Genomic DNA, 14,874 nt, shown 5'->3' with positions numbered 1-14,874 from the left:
TATTGATTACTTTCTCATATATGCAGACCGAGTGTCCCCTTGCTCAAGCCAGCAACCTTGGGTTCAAGCTGGTGAGCTGTGTTCAAACCAGATGAGCTCACGCTCAAGCCAGCAATTTCAGGGTTTCAAACCTGGGTCCTCTACATCCAAGTCCGATGCTCTATCTACTGCACCACAGCTTGGTCAGGCTTGTCTTCTGATTCTCTTGATGTGAAGTTTTTAGTCTATTATTTTTCTAACTTTATTTATTATGACCTAGCCAGTAGTCGGCAAAATCATTAGTCAACAGAGCCAAATATCAACAGTACAATGAAATTTCTTTTGAGAGCCAAAATTTTTTAAACTTAAACTGCATAGGTAGGTACATTCCTTATCGAGATAACACCCGCACATGGTATTGTGTGGAAGAGCCACACTCAAGAGGCCAAAGAGCCGCACGTGGCTCGCGAGCCACGGTTTGCCAACCACTAAAGCCTTAGTGAGTGATATGGTTCTTTTAGTAATGATTGCTTCTCTTTTTTTTAAGCTTCAAGCATGGTCAACTTTTATGAATGTTGCATGAATGCTGCAAAATATTTATTGCTTTGAATAGTAGTACTTTCTTAGCCATCTTCTGTAGAACCTTTCCTGTTATTTGATTGTGATAATCATATAACTGTTATAATTTCTGTACCCAAAACAGAAGCTTTTATAAGCATGACATAGGATATGAGGATAGATATAGAATATGGAAAGAGTGATAGAGCCTAATAATTAATGTCTGAAAGATTGTGCATAATTAAACTAATAAATTCATTCCATCACTGTTCTGTCATGAAAAAAAAATTCTAAAAATTGTTTTGTTTTTTGAACAAACATAGAAATCAATTAAGTGTTGAGGTGAGCTCATTACATTATTTTATATATTATATTAGACCTTTATAGAAATAAAACTAGCTCTGGCTGGTTAGTTCAATTGGTTAATAGTGTCAACCTGAAACAACAAGATTGTGGGTTCAATTCCTGGTCAGGGCATGTACCAGAGCAGTTTGATGTTCCTGTCTCTCTCCCCTTGACTCTCTCAAAATAATAAATAAATTGATTGTTTAAAAAAATTAAAGTAAGTGATATTCTTTCTGAGATAAATTGTAAGTCTGCAAATCAAGAGACAGTTTGAACTTGACAGATATCTTGGTGGTGCATGTTATAATTTTTAAAAACTAAAAAGATATTTAGCCTAGTCTTTGAAATGACTATATAATTGTTTAATATTTATTTAAGCTAATGGTAGAAAAAAGTAAATATTATTCTTGATATTTAATTTCAAATATAGCATTATCTAAATGCTTTTTGAAATGACTAAAATGATAGAATGCAGTAAATGATCTATAATCCCTTTCATGTTTCAGTGAATTGTTACAATAAAAAATGCCCTTAGGATATACTTTGGAGGTTTCATCAGGATTAACATAATAAAAACATATAGGGAAAGGATAAGAAGAATTATTTAAGGAAAGGTATTAAATTCAATATGTATAAGATTGAAAATGAAAAACAATAGATACTGAGATAGGAAACTACAATATGCCTTGTTTAAAAGATAGCCATATATTGTCACATTAAAAGTAGATAAAAATAATAGAATATATTGTTAGAAATATTCTTGTTGCCTATGTTTACTATTAAACTATAATTCATAATTATATATGTTAAAATATGTACAAAAATTTTTGGAAAAAAACCAAAATTTATTCTAGACCATAAGGAGAGCTGTCATCCTAAGACTCAACAGTCACAGTAAAGGTTGCTATAAGAATAATATTTTTATTTAGCCATCTAGAACTAAATATATGATTATATTGATTATTTTCAAAAGTTTCCTGAGTCCTTGTCAGTGGCAGGATATAATGAGAGTTTAATAAGAAGTACCAATAAATTGAATGAGTTTATTGGATTTGTTTCAGATGAGATTCTTATATTACTATCTACACTGTATATAAATGTCTTTTTATATACTTATTGAACTGAGTTAAATTAAATTACATTGAGGTTTAAGTTATAAATGTATATATACAGTGGTGGGATTCAGCTGGTTTGCAATGGTTTGGCAGAACCCATACATAATTTTTTGTTGAGTTTGGCGAATAGGTTGTTAAAATAGCACTTGTAATCAGAGTTCTCTCTAAGGTGGTCACTTGGGCAGCTACACATTGTGGAAATCCCAAATTTACATTCCTTACTCTTTTTAAATTTTCATCTGTGCAACATCATATTCTAAGCACCCATAGTAATATTTATTCTTTCCAAAGGTGAAAAGAATTTGAACATAATATGTTCAAAGAAGAGAAGTTGCCTAATTGTTTCTAATATATCAAATATTAGTCTAATCAGCCTACCTCTAAAAGAATGGGATCCTACTCCTACAGTGAAAAAATGGTTAAGGATAAATCACATAGCTGATGATGCTCGGATAAAAGCTAAGAAAATTGCAAGTGAGGATGCCAATCAAGAAGCAATATGGAAATATCTTAAATAACAGTATTTATTGTTTTTTGTCTGGTATTATTTAATATTTTTAATTAATATTTTAAAACTGTTTCTTATAACATAATCTAGTTTTGTGTACCTCTTTTATTCTTATTTAAGTATTAAATGCATGAAATAATAAACAACCTTTTAGTATATCTCTTTGTATACTTAAAACAGTCATTAGGGCTGAGGACCAGTTGTTAAATTATTTGAATCCCACCACCACTGTGTGTGTGTATGTGTGTGTGTGTGTGTGTGTGTGTGTGTGTGTGTGTGTGTGTATTCATAGCTGAAGGGTTACATGTCTCAGAAAGACTATAAATGTATTTTTAATAAATATTAAAGTTTTACATGCCACTCTTCAGGGAAGATTATTAAAGATTCAGACTCGAAAGAAGCATGTTTTATTTTTAGGAAAAAGAGGTATATCTTTGAGAATTAATAAAATGGAGTCTAACTTTTAACTTTTAAAATGTGGAAGCTGGTTTGGAGAGTGACATCAGAGAAACAGCGGTGTGAGAGATACTCCTAATCTCTCCCCTTGAAATTTCAACAAATTCAACGACTAAACACAGAGAAAGAAAACCTTAAGAGCACCCTAAATTTACACACACCAGACAAAGGTATGTTTGGGTGAAAAGGTGGCTGAATATATATGACAGAGGATGGGGCATTTCACTTTTTGCACTGATCTGAGGTGGGGGCACTTTTGTTTGGAGTCAGGCAAAGAGGAGAGACTGAATTAGTAGGAATGGACCTAGTTAGGGTGGGCACTCAAACAAAGGAAAGAGCACACCGGCTCTGCCTGAGATTGTGGACACTGAGCACGCACATGGGCAGTGGGATCCATGTAAAATTACCAGCACAGGATGCTTGCATGGGCCGGCGCCAGCATCTTTGTGCATTCTCAGCTCCACAATAACTCACTCAGTGCTAGCGGCTCAACCTAGCATCGCCAGCACAGGGAGTGAGCAGGTGTGCACACGGGCCGAGGTGCTTAGCCTGAAATTAACAATGTTGGGCACCTGCATGAGCACCAGTGTCTTTGGTCACTCCCACTTCCATGATCCCCAGCACAGAGCATGCGCAGGGACTGGGGTGCTTAGCCCAAGATTGTGAACACTAGACACCTGCATGGGCACCAGCGTCTTTGGGCATTCTGAGCTCCACAATCTCCAGTGCCAGGAGCATGCATGGGCCAAGACCAATGGCCTGAGAATGCCTGTACTGGGTGCCTGAACGGCAGCTGCAACCATCTGCGAGCATTGCTGGAGTCATAGGAGCTGGACACACACGTGGCTTGTCATGGGCTACCAAGCAGCACAAGTGGAAAAGGCCTGTGGAGATTAAAACCATGGCATACCAAGGTATGAGAGATATGCCCACCAGCCCATAGAATTTTTCCAGTGTTTAACAGAAAGTCACTTGGCCCTTGGCCTGTTCCCTGCCCTGCTTGCTTGTACTGGTGGCTCTGCTTGCCACAGCCTTCCCCCAGAACTGTTCTTTGAATGGCGCTGGAGGGGAACCTGGCTGTGCATATATTCCCTTGCTGTGAGACAGTTGCTGAGGTGGACCCCACAGCTAAGTCTCCAGGCTGCTAGCTCCAGTGTGAAGGACCTGAGGAGAGGTGCCTGAAGAACAGAGACTGCCATTACTAGAGTCATATAATTGCAAAGCCCTAACAAGCCCCACCTGCCAATGGGATTGAGGCCCAGCCTATGTCATTGCCACAGCGACACAGCAGCAGACCTCTGCCCAAGAGCCCCACAGAGGCAAAACTCATAACATGTCACCACCTGCCAAAAAAAAGGAATAAGTTACCTCTCAAAACTAGAAAAATATTACATTTTTTAACACATTTTGTCATTTTTACCTCTTTCCTTTTTCTTTTTTCTTTTTTTATTATTTACCTTTTAAACTACATTATTCATAGTTGTTACAATTTTTATTCTTGTTTTTGTGAGGGTTTCATTTTAAAAACCTTTACTTCTATAGTTTTTCTTTTTCTTTCTCTTCCTTTATATTTTTTGTCCTTTCTTTCTCTTTATTCTCCCTTCTAGTTTCTTCTCCTTTATATTTTTTCTTATTTTTCTTTTTTCCCTCTTTTTTTGCTCTCATTTGATTGCCATTTATCAAATTATTATATATTGGACTCACATTTTTCTTTGTGGCATTTTGCTTGTTTTTGACTTCATTTTTTTCTATCTTGTCATCTCTCCAGAGTTCCTGCTCCTTGTTCTCTGTAGTTTTTGTTCCACTTATCAATATAGAATTTTCATTTTTTTTACTTTATTTTTTCAACTTTTATTTTCTTAATTATCTGTCATTAGTGTTATTAAAAATACCACTCTCAAATGCAATTAAGGAAAAATAAATCAAATATCATGGATACAAAAGACAGAGATGTAGCTCAGTAGATGATAAAAAATCTCTAGAAAAAGATTTAATTATGTGGAAACCTTGGAGTTAAATGACATAGAATTAAAAATAGAAGTCCTAAAAATACTCAGGGTAATACAAGAAAGCATGGAAAGGCAATTTAGAGAGGTCCAAATACAATTCAATGAACAAAAAGAATACATCACCAAGGAAATTGAAACTATGAAAAGAAACCAAACAGAGATGAAAAACTCAATAAGTGAACTGAAAAATGAGGTGACAAGCTTGGCTAATAAAACAGGACAGAAAAAAGAGAGAATTAGTGACATAGAAAACAGGCAACTGGAGATACTACAGAGAGAAGAAGATAGAGACTCATGAATTAAAAAAGAAAAAGACCCATGAGAATTGTCCAGCTCTATCAGAAAGAGCAATATCAGAATAATGGGTATATCAAAGGAGAATAGAAAGAAAAATGAATGGAGAACATGTTCAAACAAATAATCTATAAGAATTTCCCAAGCCTGTGGAAAGAATTAGAGCCTCAAATCCAAGAAGCAAACAGAACACTAAGTTACCTTACCCAAACCGACCTACTACAAGGCATATCATATTAAAATTATCACAAATTAATGACAAAAAACCTCAGGGCAACCAGAATAAAGAAGACTACAACATTTATATAAAAGAAGGCCCATTAGATTATCATCAGATTTCTCAGCAAAAACTCTGCAAGCTGGTAGAAAGTGGATCACAGTATTTAAAGTACTGAAAGAGGGAATTCTAGCCAAGAATACTATATCCATCAAAGCTTTCTTTCAAATATGAAGGGGAAATAAAAACACTCACAGATATAGAGAAAATGAGGGAATTTATCACCAGAAAACATCCACTTTAGGAAATACTAAAAGGGGTTATCCAACCAAACACAAAGAACAAAACAAATCAAAATCACAAGTAAAACTCCAACAAGGGCACAATAAAAAAAGAAGAAATGTGACAACAAAAACAAAAAAGGGGAGAAGACAAAAATTAGCAGTAACAAAGGAGGATGGAGTACAGAAGCACTCATGAGATAATGGACTACATTGAATATGATATATAACTTTTTAATTTCCTAATGGTAACCACCCCTGAAAATACCACTACTGAAACACATGGTTTAAAAAAAAGAAACAGGAGAAAGAAGTATGGAATACAACCAAACAAAAACAAATGACAGAAAAACAAAAGAGAAGAACCAAACAAGAAATACAGCTATTATAAAGCATTATATAAAACGGCAATAAGAAACCCTCAAGTGTCAATAATTACATTAAATGTAAATGGATTGAAATCACCAATAAAAAGAGACAGAGTCGCAGAGCGGATCAAAAAGGAAAATCCAACTATATGCTGCCTTCCAGAAACACAACTAAGCTACAAGGATAAAAACAGAGTCAAATGAAAGGCTGGAAAACAATTCTTTAAGGAAATAATATCCAAAGAAAAGCAGGTGTAGCCATACTCATATCTAACAATGCTGACTACAAGACAGCAAAGGTAATCAGAGACAAAGATGGTCATTTCGTAATGATAAAGGGTACATTGAATCAAGAAGACATAACACTTTATATATACACCAAATCAAGGAGCACCAAAATATAGAAGACATCCACTAACTGATCTTAAAATAAAAACTGGCAAAAATACATTCATAATTGGAGACCTTAATACACCACTGATGACTCTAGTTTGTTCATCCAAACAGAAAATTAATAGAAATATTGACCTTAAATGAAACACTAGAACAATTGAATGCGATAGATATCTACAGGACATTTCATTCCAAAATGTCAAGAGTCTACATTTTTCTCCAGTGAACATGGAACATTCTCAAGAACAGACCATATGTTGGGCCACAAAACTAACATCAACAACTTCAGAAAGATCGATATTATACCAAGCATATTCTCTGACCATAAAGCTTTGAAACTAGAATTCAACTTCAAAAAAAAAAAAAAAGTAAACAATCCTATAAAAATGTAGAAATTAAACAACATACTTCTAAAAAACAACTGGGTCAAAAAATAAATAAAAGCAGAGATCAAAAGATATATACAGACAAATGAAAATAACACGACATATCAGAATCTCAGGGATGCAGCAAAAAGAGTTATAAGAGGAACATATCATTACAAGCTTATATGAACAAATAAGAGAGAGCCCAACAACTTAATATCACATTTAAGAAACTATAAAAAGAAGACAAAGGCAACCCAAACCAGCAGAAGAAAAGAAATAATAAAAATCAGAGCAGAAATAAATGAAATAGAGAACAGAAAAACTATAGAAAGAATCAATAAAACAAGGAGCTGGTTCTTTGAAAAGATCAACCAAATTGACAAACCCTTGGCAAGACTCACTAAGAAAAACTGAAAAGGGACTTATATAAACAAAATCCAAAATGGAAGAGGAGAAATTACCACAATTTTATAGATATACAAAGGATTATTATAGAATACTATGAGAAGCTATAGGCCACCAAATTTAACAATATAGAAGAAATGGATAAATTCCTAGAATAATATAATATTTCTAGACTGAATCATGAATAAGTAGTAAGCCTAAACAGACCCATAAGCAGGGAGGAAATAGAAACAACTATCAAAAACTGTCCAAAAAATAAAAGTCTAGAGCCAGATGGCTATACTAGTGAATTATATCAAACATTCAAAGATTTGGTTCCTATTCTATTCAAAGTCTTTCAAAAAATCAAAGAACAAGTACTACTTCCAAACATATTTTATGAGACCAACCATAAAATACCAAATACCAAAACCTGGCAAGGACGGCACACACAAAAAAAAACTACAGCCCAGTATCTCTAAAAAACACAAATGCAAATATCCTAAACAAAATACTAACAAACCAAATACAACAATACATTAAAAAAATAATTCACCATGATCAAGAGGGATTCATTCCAGAATCACAAGGATGGTTCAGTATATGTAAAACAATCAATGTAATACACCATATCAACAAAACTAAAACAAAAAAAACCTTCAAATAATCCTATCAATAGATGTAAAAAATGCATTCAATAAAATACATCATTTTATGTTTAAAACACTCAACAAAATGGGTATAGAAGGAAAATATCTCATCATAATAAAGGACATTTATGACAAACCACTAGCTAACATCATACTAAATAGCAAAAATCTGAAAACTTTTCCTCTAAAATCAGGAACAAGACAAGTCTGCCCAACTGTCTCCACTCCTATTGAACATAGTGCTGGAAGTTCTACCCAGAGCAATCAGACAAGAGAAAAAAAATAAAAGGCATTCATATTGGGAAAGAAGAAGTAAAGGTTTCACTTTTTGCAGATGATATAATCCTGTATATAAAAAAAACACAAAGAATCAACAGAAAGACTATTAGAAACAATAAACCAATACAGTAAGGTTGCAGGATAGACAATTAACATACAGAAGTCTATTGCTTTCTTATATGCCAATAATGAAACCTCAGAAAATGAAATAAAAAATAATCCCTTTTATGGTTGCAACAACAACAAAATACCTAGGAATAAACATAATAAAGAATGGAAAGGACCTATATAATGAAAACTACAAAGCACTGTTAAAGGAAATTTAAAAAGATACAATGAAATTGAAAAATATTCCTTGTTCCTGGATAGGAAGAATAAATATAGTTAAAATGACCATATTACCCAAAGCAATATACAAATATAATGAAATTCCAATCAAAATTCCAATGTCTTTTTTTTAAAAAAACAGAACAAAAAATCATCAGGTTTATACGGAACCATAAAAACCCCTGAATAGCCAAAGTAATCCTAAAGAAAAAAAATGAAGCTGGGGGCATTGTAAAACCTGACTTCAAATTAAACTACAGAGCCACAATAATCAAAACAGCATGGTATTGGCAGAAAAATAGACACTCAGACCAGTGGAACAGAATAGAGAGCCCAGAAATAAAACCACATATATGTGGTCAAATTATCTTTGATAAAGAGCCAAAAACACACAATGGAGAAACCTCTTCAATAAATGGTGCTAGGAAAACTGGAAAGCCACGTGCAAAAGAATGAAATTCAACTAAGTTTGTCTCTTTGTACAAAAATTAATTCAAAGTATATCAAAGACCTAAATATAAAATATGAAACAATAAAATACAAAGAAGAAAACATAGGTACTAAAATCATGGACCTTGGTCATAGAGAACATTTTATGAATTTGACTCCAAAGGCAAGGGAAGTAAAGACAAAGATAAATAAATGGGACTACATCACTAAGAAGATTTTGTACAGCAAAAAAAACTGATAACAAAACACACCGCCAACTAAATGGGAGATATTTTCGAAAAACAGCTCAGATAAGGGACTAATATTCAAAATATATAAATTAGAACTCACAAAACTCAACAACGGACAAGCAAACAATCCAATAAAAAAATGAGAAGAGTCATGAACAGAAACTTCTCCCAAGAAGAAATACAAATGGCCAATAGATATATGAAAAGATACTCATCTTCACTAGCTATTAGAGAAATACAAGTCAAAACTACAATGAGATATCACCTCACACTTGTTAGAGTAGTTATTATTAACGAGACAGGTAATAACAAATGTTGGAGAGGCTGTGGAGAAAAAGGAACCCTCATTCACTGTTGGTGAGAATGTAAAGCAGTGCAACCATTATGGATAAAAGTATGGTAGTTCCTCAAAAAAGTAAGAATAAAACTACCATATGACCCAGCAATCCCTCTATTGGATATATACCCTCAAAATTCAAATCATTGGTATGTATAGACACATGCAGTCCCTTGCTCATCTTAGCATTGTTCATGGTGGCCAAGACAGAAAAAACCAAAAAGCTCTCCAATAGAAGATTGAATAAAGAAAATGTAGTACGTATATACTATGGAATACTACTCAGAAATAAGAAATGATGACATAGGGACATTTACGACAACATGGATGGAACTTGATAATGTTTTAATGAGTGAAATATGTAAATCAGAAAAAATTAGGAACTGTATGATTTCATACGTAAGAGGGACACAAAACTGAGAGTCATGGACATAGATAAGTGTGCAGTTGTTACCTGGGGGAGGGGAAGGGAGCAGAAGGAGGGGGTGATGGAAGAGGAGGGGCATTAAAAAAACCAAATGAAGGGTGACAGAGGATGATTTGACTTTGGGTGATGGGTATACAACATAATCAAATGTCAAAATGATCTAGAGATGTTTTCTCTAAATCTATGTCACCCCATTAAAATTGTCTAAATAAAACTATTAAATAAATAAATAAACAAATAAAATGTGGAAGCACCAGGTATTATTTCTCCTAATTGTATTTCTTTCTATGCTTCAATAGTTTTCCAAAAAATCTAAAATTTTCTAAATTTACAGAATGAAATAAAGGCATATAGGGAATATAGGTCTTTTCCCACACAAAAATTGTCTTATGATACCCACTAATAATACTTAAGTGTGTCTTAATTCTAATGCTAGTCTTTAACAAAAAAGTAGCATTTGTGGTAAACAATTTTATAGAGATTTCATTATATCATCCATTAACCCTGTATGGTTTTATTCAATAATATTGAACAATATTTTATCTTATATTAATCATTGGAATAATATTTAAGTTATAATTGGAAATCTATTGTCATTTTTTATTTTATTCATCAATTTTAATATCAGTATTAATGTTTTGATGTTTTCTGACTATTATCTATTTTAGTCATTATTCATTATACATGTAAGTTAAATAAAACATGACTAAGGCCCTGGCCGGTTGGCTCAGCGGTAGAGCGTCGGCCTAGCGTGCGGAGGACCCGGGTTCGATTCCCGGCCAGGGCACACAGGAGAAGCGCCCATTTGCTTCTCCACCCCTCCGCCGCGCTTTCCTCTCTGTCTCTCTCTTCCCCTCCCGCAGCCAAGGCTCCATTGGAGCAAAGATGGCCCGGGCGCTGGGGATGGCTCTGTGGCCTCTACCTCAGGCGCTAGAGTGGCTCTGGTCGCAACATGGCGACGCCCAGGATGGGCAGAGCATCGCCCCCTGGTGGGCAGAGCGTCGCCCCTGGTGGGCGTGCCGGGTGGATCCCGGTCGGGCGCATGCGGGAGTCTGTCTGTCTCTCCCCGTTTCCAGCTTCAGAAAAGTGAAAAAAAAAAAAAGAAAAGAAAAAAAAAATGACTAAAAATGAATATATTTTTAAGCTGTTTAACAATCATAGTTATCTTGGTGACTTGGAGTCGGGTAAACAGAGTGGTGAACTAAATAAATAAATTATTAATATGCCCATATGATTTTCTGTGTTCACTGAATGTTTTTTTAAATCCTCTTGATTATTTTATCTTAAATTTTAAAAATGGTTATCATACTGATTTTTAGTGGAAATAAAATAGAATCAGTGTCCTTCTTCATAACATCTTTTATATCCTTTATTGAAATCTAATTCACATAACACAAATTGCCCTTTTATTCTATTCAATGGTTTTTGTATATTTACAGAGTTGAACACCCATCATCATTGTCTAATTTAGAATATTTTTAATACCCCATTTCTAACCCATTCTCTACTCACCCAAGCTTATTTTGGCTATTCTGGATTCCTTGGCTTTCAATGTCATTTTTAGTATCAATTTGTTGATTTCTGTAAACAAAAAAAAAAAGCACCTTGGTTATATATAGCACCTTTTATTTCATGTAGATTCAAATTATTGTTTGGTGGCTGTTCTTTTCATCATAAAGGACTCCCTTTACTATTTCCTGTAAGGCATGGCTACTAGCAAAATAATTCCCTCATTTTTTAAAAATATCGACTATCTTAATTAGAACTTTTGTTTTCACTCCCCTTTTATCTATAAGAATCCTATATAACCATTTTATGAAGTTCTGACAACTGTATAATATCAGCTGGAGAACAGAGTTCTGGCTCAGTTTTAAATGTGAAATGTTCCAGGCCCTGGCCGGTTGGCTCAGCGGTAGAGCGTCGGCCTAGCGTGCAGAGGACCCGGGTTCGATTCCCGGCCAGGGCACACAGGAGAAGCGCCCATTTGCTTCTCCACCCCTCCGCCGCGCTTTCCTCTCTGTCTCTCTCTTCCCCTCCCGCAGCCAAGGCTCCATTGGAGCAAAGATGGCCCGGGCGCTGGGGATGGCTCTGTGGCCTCTGCCCCAGGCGCTAGAGTGGCTCTGGTCGCAACATGGCGATGCCCAGGATGGGCAGAGCATCGCCCCCTGGTGGGCAGAGCGTCGCCCCTGGTGGGCGTGCCGGGTGGATCCCGGTCAGGCGCATGCGGGAGTCTGTCTGACTGTCTCTCCCCATTTCCAGCTTCAGAAAAATGAAATAAATAAATAAATAAATAAATGTGAAATGTTCCAGAGATTAGAATGACAAAAGTCATCTATTTAAAATCAGTAATCACGCCTGACCAAGCAGTGTCACAGTGACTAGAGCTACAATCTGGGATGCTGAGGATTCCTAGCATGTTTGAAACTCCGAGGCCTCCGACTTCAGTACGAGCTCATCTGGCTTGAGTGTGGGCTCACCAGCTTGAGTGTGGGACCATAGACATGATTCCATGGTCTTTGGCTTCAGCCCAAAGGTCACTGGCTTGAAGCCCAAGATCACTGGCTTGAGCCCAAGGTTTGCTGGCTTGAGCGAAGGGTTCCTGGCTCAGCTAGAGTCCCCTGGCCAAGGCACACATGAGAAAGCAATCAATGAACAACTAAAGTGCTGCAATGATGAGTTGATACTTCTCATCTCTCTCCCTTCCTGTCTGTCTGTCCTGATGCACCCTCACCAAAATAAATAAATAAATAAATAAATAAATAAATAAATACAATCTAGTAATCATATTGCATAAAAGCAAAAGGTAGCATTGAAAAAATTTTCACATATTATAAAATGCCTTTACATTATGGTTAGGAACATCCCTGAAAGGAAACAAAACATCTGTATCAGTGGTAGATAAGTATTAAATTGTTAAAAACTTATATGACTTTCCCTGTCATCCAACTAGTAATTTACTATGTTTCACTTCAAGGTCAGATGATCTTTATGTTTTAAAATATTTCTGCTATATTGAAGAACATCAGTTTAGAAATTTTAGTTATGAGAGTTTTCTTTATTTTATGACATTATTAATGGCAAAACTTATGGCATTTAGAAATTAAATTTAGGCCATGGTCAGTTGATTCAGTGGCAGAGCATCAACCCAGCATGTGGAAGGCCAAGGTTCCATTCCTGGTCATGGCACACAGGAGAAGCGACAGTTTACTTCTCACACCCTCCCCTTCTCTCTCTCTCTTTTTCTCTTTCTTCCCCTCCCAAGCCATGGCTCAATTTATTTGAGTGCATTAGCCTGGATGCTGAGGATGGCACCATGGAGACCCCACCTTTGGTGTTGAAAATAGGTTAGTTGCGAGCATTGGTGTCAGATAAGCAGGGCATGGGCCCCAGACAGAGGTCGCCGGTTAGGTTTTGGTCAGGCACATGGAGGAGTCTCTCCGCATTTCCCCTCCTCTCACTTAAAAAAAAATAAAGAAAAGAAAAAATAAAAAATGAAATTTAATAGGGTGACATTGATCAATAAGATTACATAGGTAAACATTTCTATAGCATTTGAACTATTGATTGTTTTGTGTGCCTATCACCCATTATCATTATCAATTATGTATATTTGTCCCTCTTTACTTCCCTTTCCCTGCCTTCCTCATTTTTTAGGAGTACTTTTAGTTACTATGTTCATCTTGCTGTTATAAATATTTTAAATTAATCAAAAGTAAAAATAAATAAGAAATGTCAGTTTTTAACAAAAATAAGAAAAACAAGTTAACTTAATTTGAAAGAATTAAAATTCAATTCTGCTAAAATGAGATATATTTACAAGATGGTAAAGCTAATTTGGAGCATTTACTGACTACCTGTCAAACTCATGGCAATTTATTTCCTAATGAGTGAAAATCTGGTAGTTATCTCAATTTGATATTAATTGGTAGAAATTTGCTGATAATAATCAAATGACTTATTTTACCTAGTGGAGGAAGACATCAAGAGAGAATGGTTGAGGCCCTGGCCGGTTGGCTCAACGGTAGAGCGTCGACCTAGCGTGCGGAGGACCCGGGTTCGATTCCCGGCCAGGGCACACAGGAGAAGTGCCCATTTGCTTCTCCACCCCTCCGCCGCGCCTTCCTCTCTGTCTCTCTCTTCCCCTCCCGCAGCCAAGGCTCCATTGGAGCAAAGATGGCCCGGGCGCTGGAGATGGCTCTGTGGCCTCTGCCTCAGGCGCTAGAGTGGCTCTGGTCGCAACATGGCGACGCCCAGGATGGGCAGAGCATCGCCCCCTGGTGGGCAGAGCGTCGCCCCCTGGTGGGCGTGCCGGGTGGATCCCGGTCGGGCGCATGCGGGAGTCTGTCTGACTGTCTCTCCCTGTTTCCAGCTTCAGAAAAATGAAAAAGAAAAAAAAAAAAAAGAGAGAATGGTTGAGAAGAACCATGCAATAGTTGCCCTTGAGCCTGAGAATGAAAGGTCCCAGGAGGAAATGAGTACTTGGCTTCAATTAGCCAAGAGTGATTACATCACAGGAAACAAGTATTCCGATTTGAGTTCTATCACTAACTAAAATGTATGAAAAAATAACAAGGTAATCTAGGCTCTTAAACCAAGTGTGTGGTTATGTTGTCTTTTTACCAAGGAAGAGCTGTGTTCTTATCACATACAAAAGTCACAGGGTTTGCTGACCTACCTTGCTGATAAGAAAGCATGAAGGTTCTTGATAGAATTCATGTATTCTTTTCACTGGAAAATAATACTAACTCCTAATATAATCTAACTTTTTACCTTAGTGTTTTCTTGTTTGTATATGTACAGCCTCAATTATGGACATTGATACTGATCAATCTTCTCTTTAGATCAGATACTCTAATAGAAGACATCCTATTCTCTTTCCAAATTCAAGAAAAATAACAC

The 14,874-nt window shown here is 36.0% G+C and overlaps 1 protein-coding gene across 1 annotated transcript in view; it reads left to right on the top strand.

Moving 5' to 3' along the window:
* Positions 1-14,874, top strand: part of CCSER1 (coiled-coil serine rich protein 1) — a 1,472,832-nt gene that overhangs the window by 1,392,793 nt on the left and 65,165 nt on the right. The window lies entirely within an intron of this gene.

This window comes from Saccopteryx bilineata, chromosome 5, assembly GCF_036850765.1.
Source record: "Saccopteryx bilineata isolate mSacBil1 chromosome 5, mSacBil1_pri_phased_curated, whole genome shotgun sequence".
In the NCBI taxonomy this organism is placed as follows: Eukaryota; Metazoa; Chordata; class Mammalia; order Chiroptera; family Emballonuridae; genus Saccopteryx; species Saccopteryx bilineata.
This window is presented reverse-complemented; position numbering and strand designations above follow the sequence as displayed.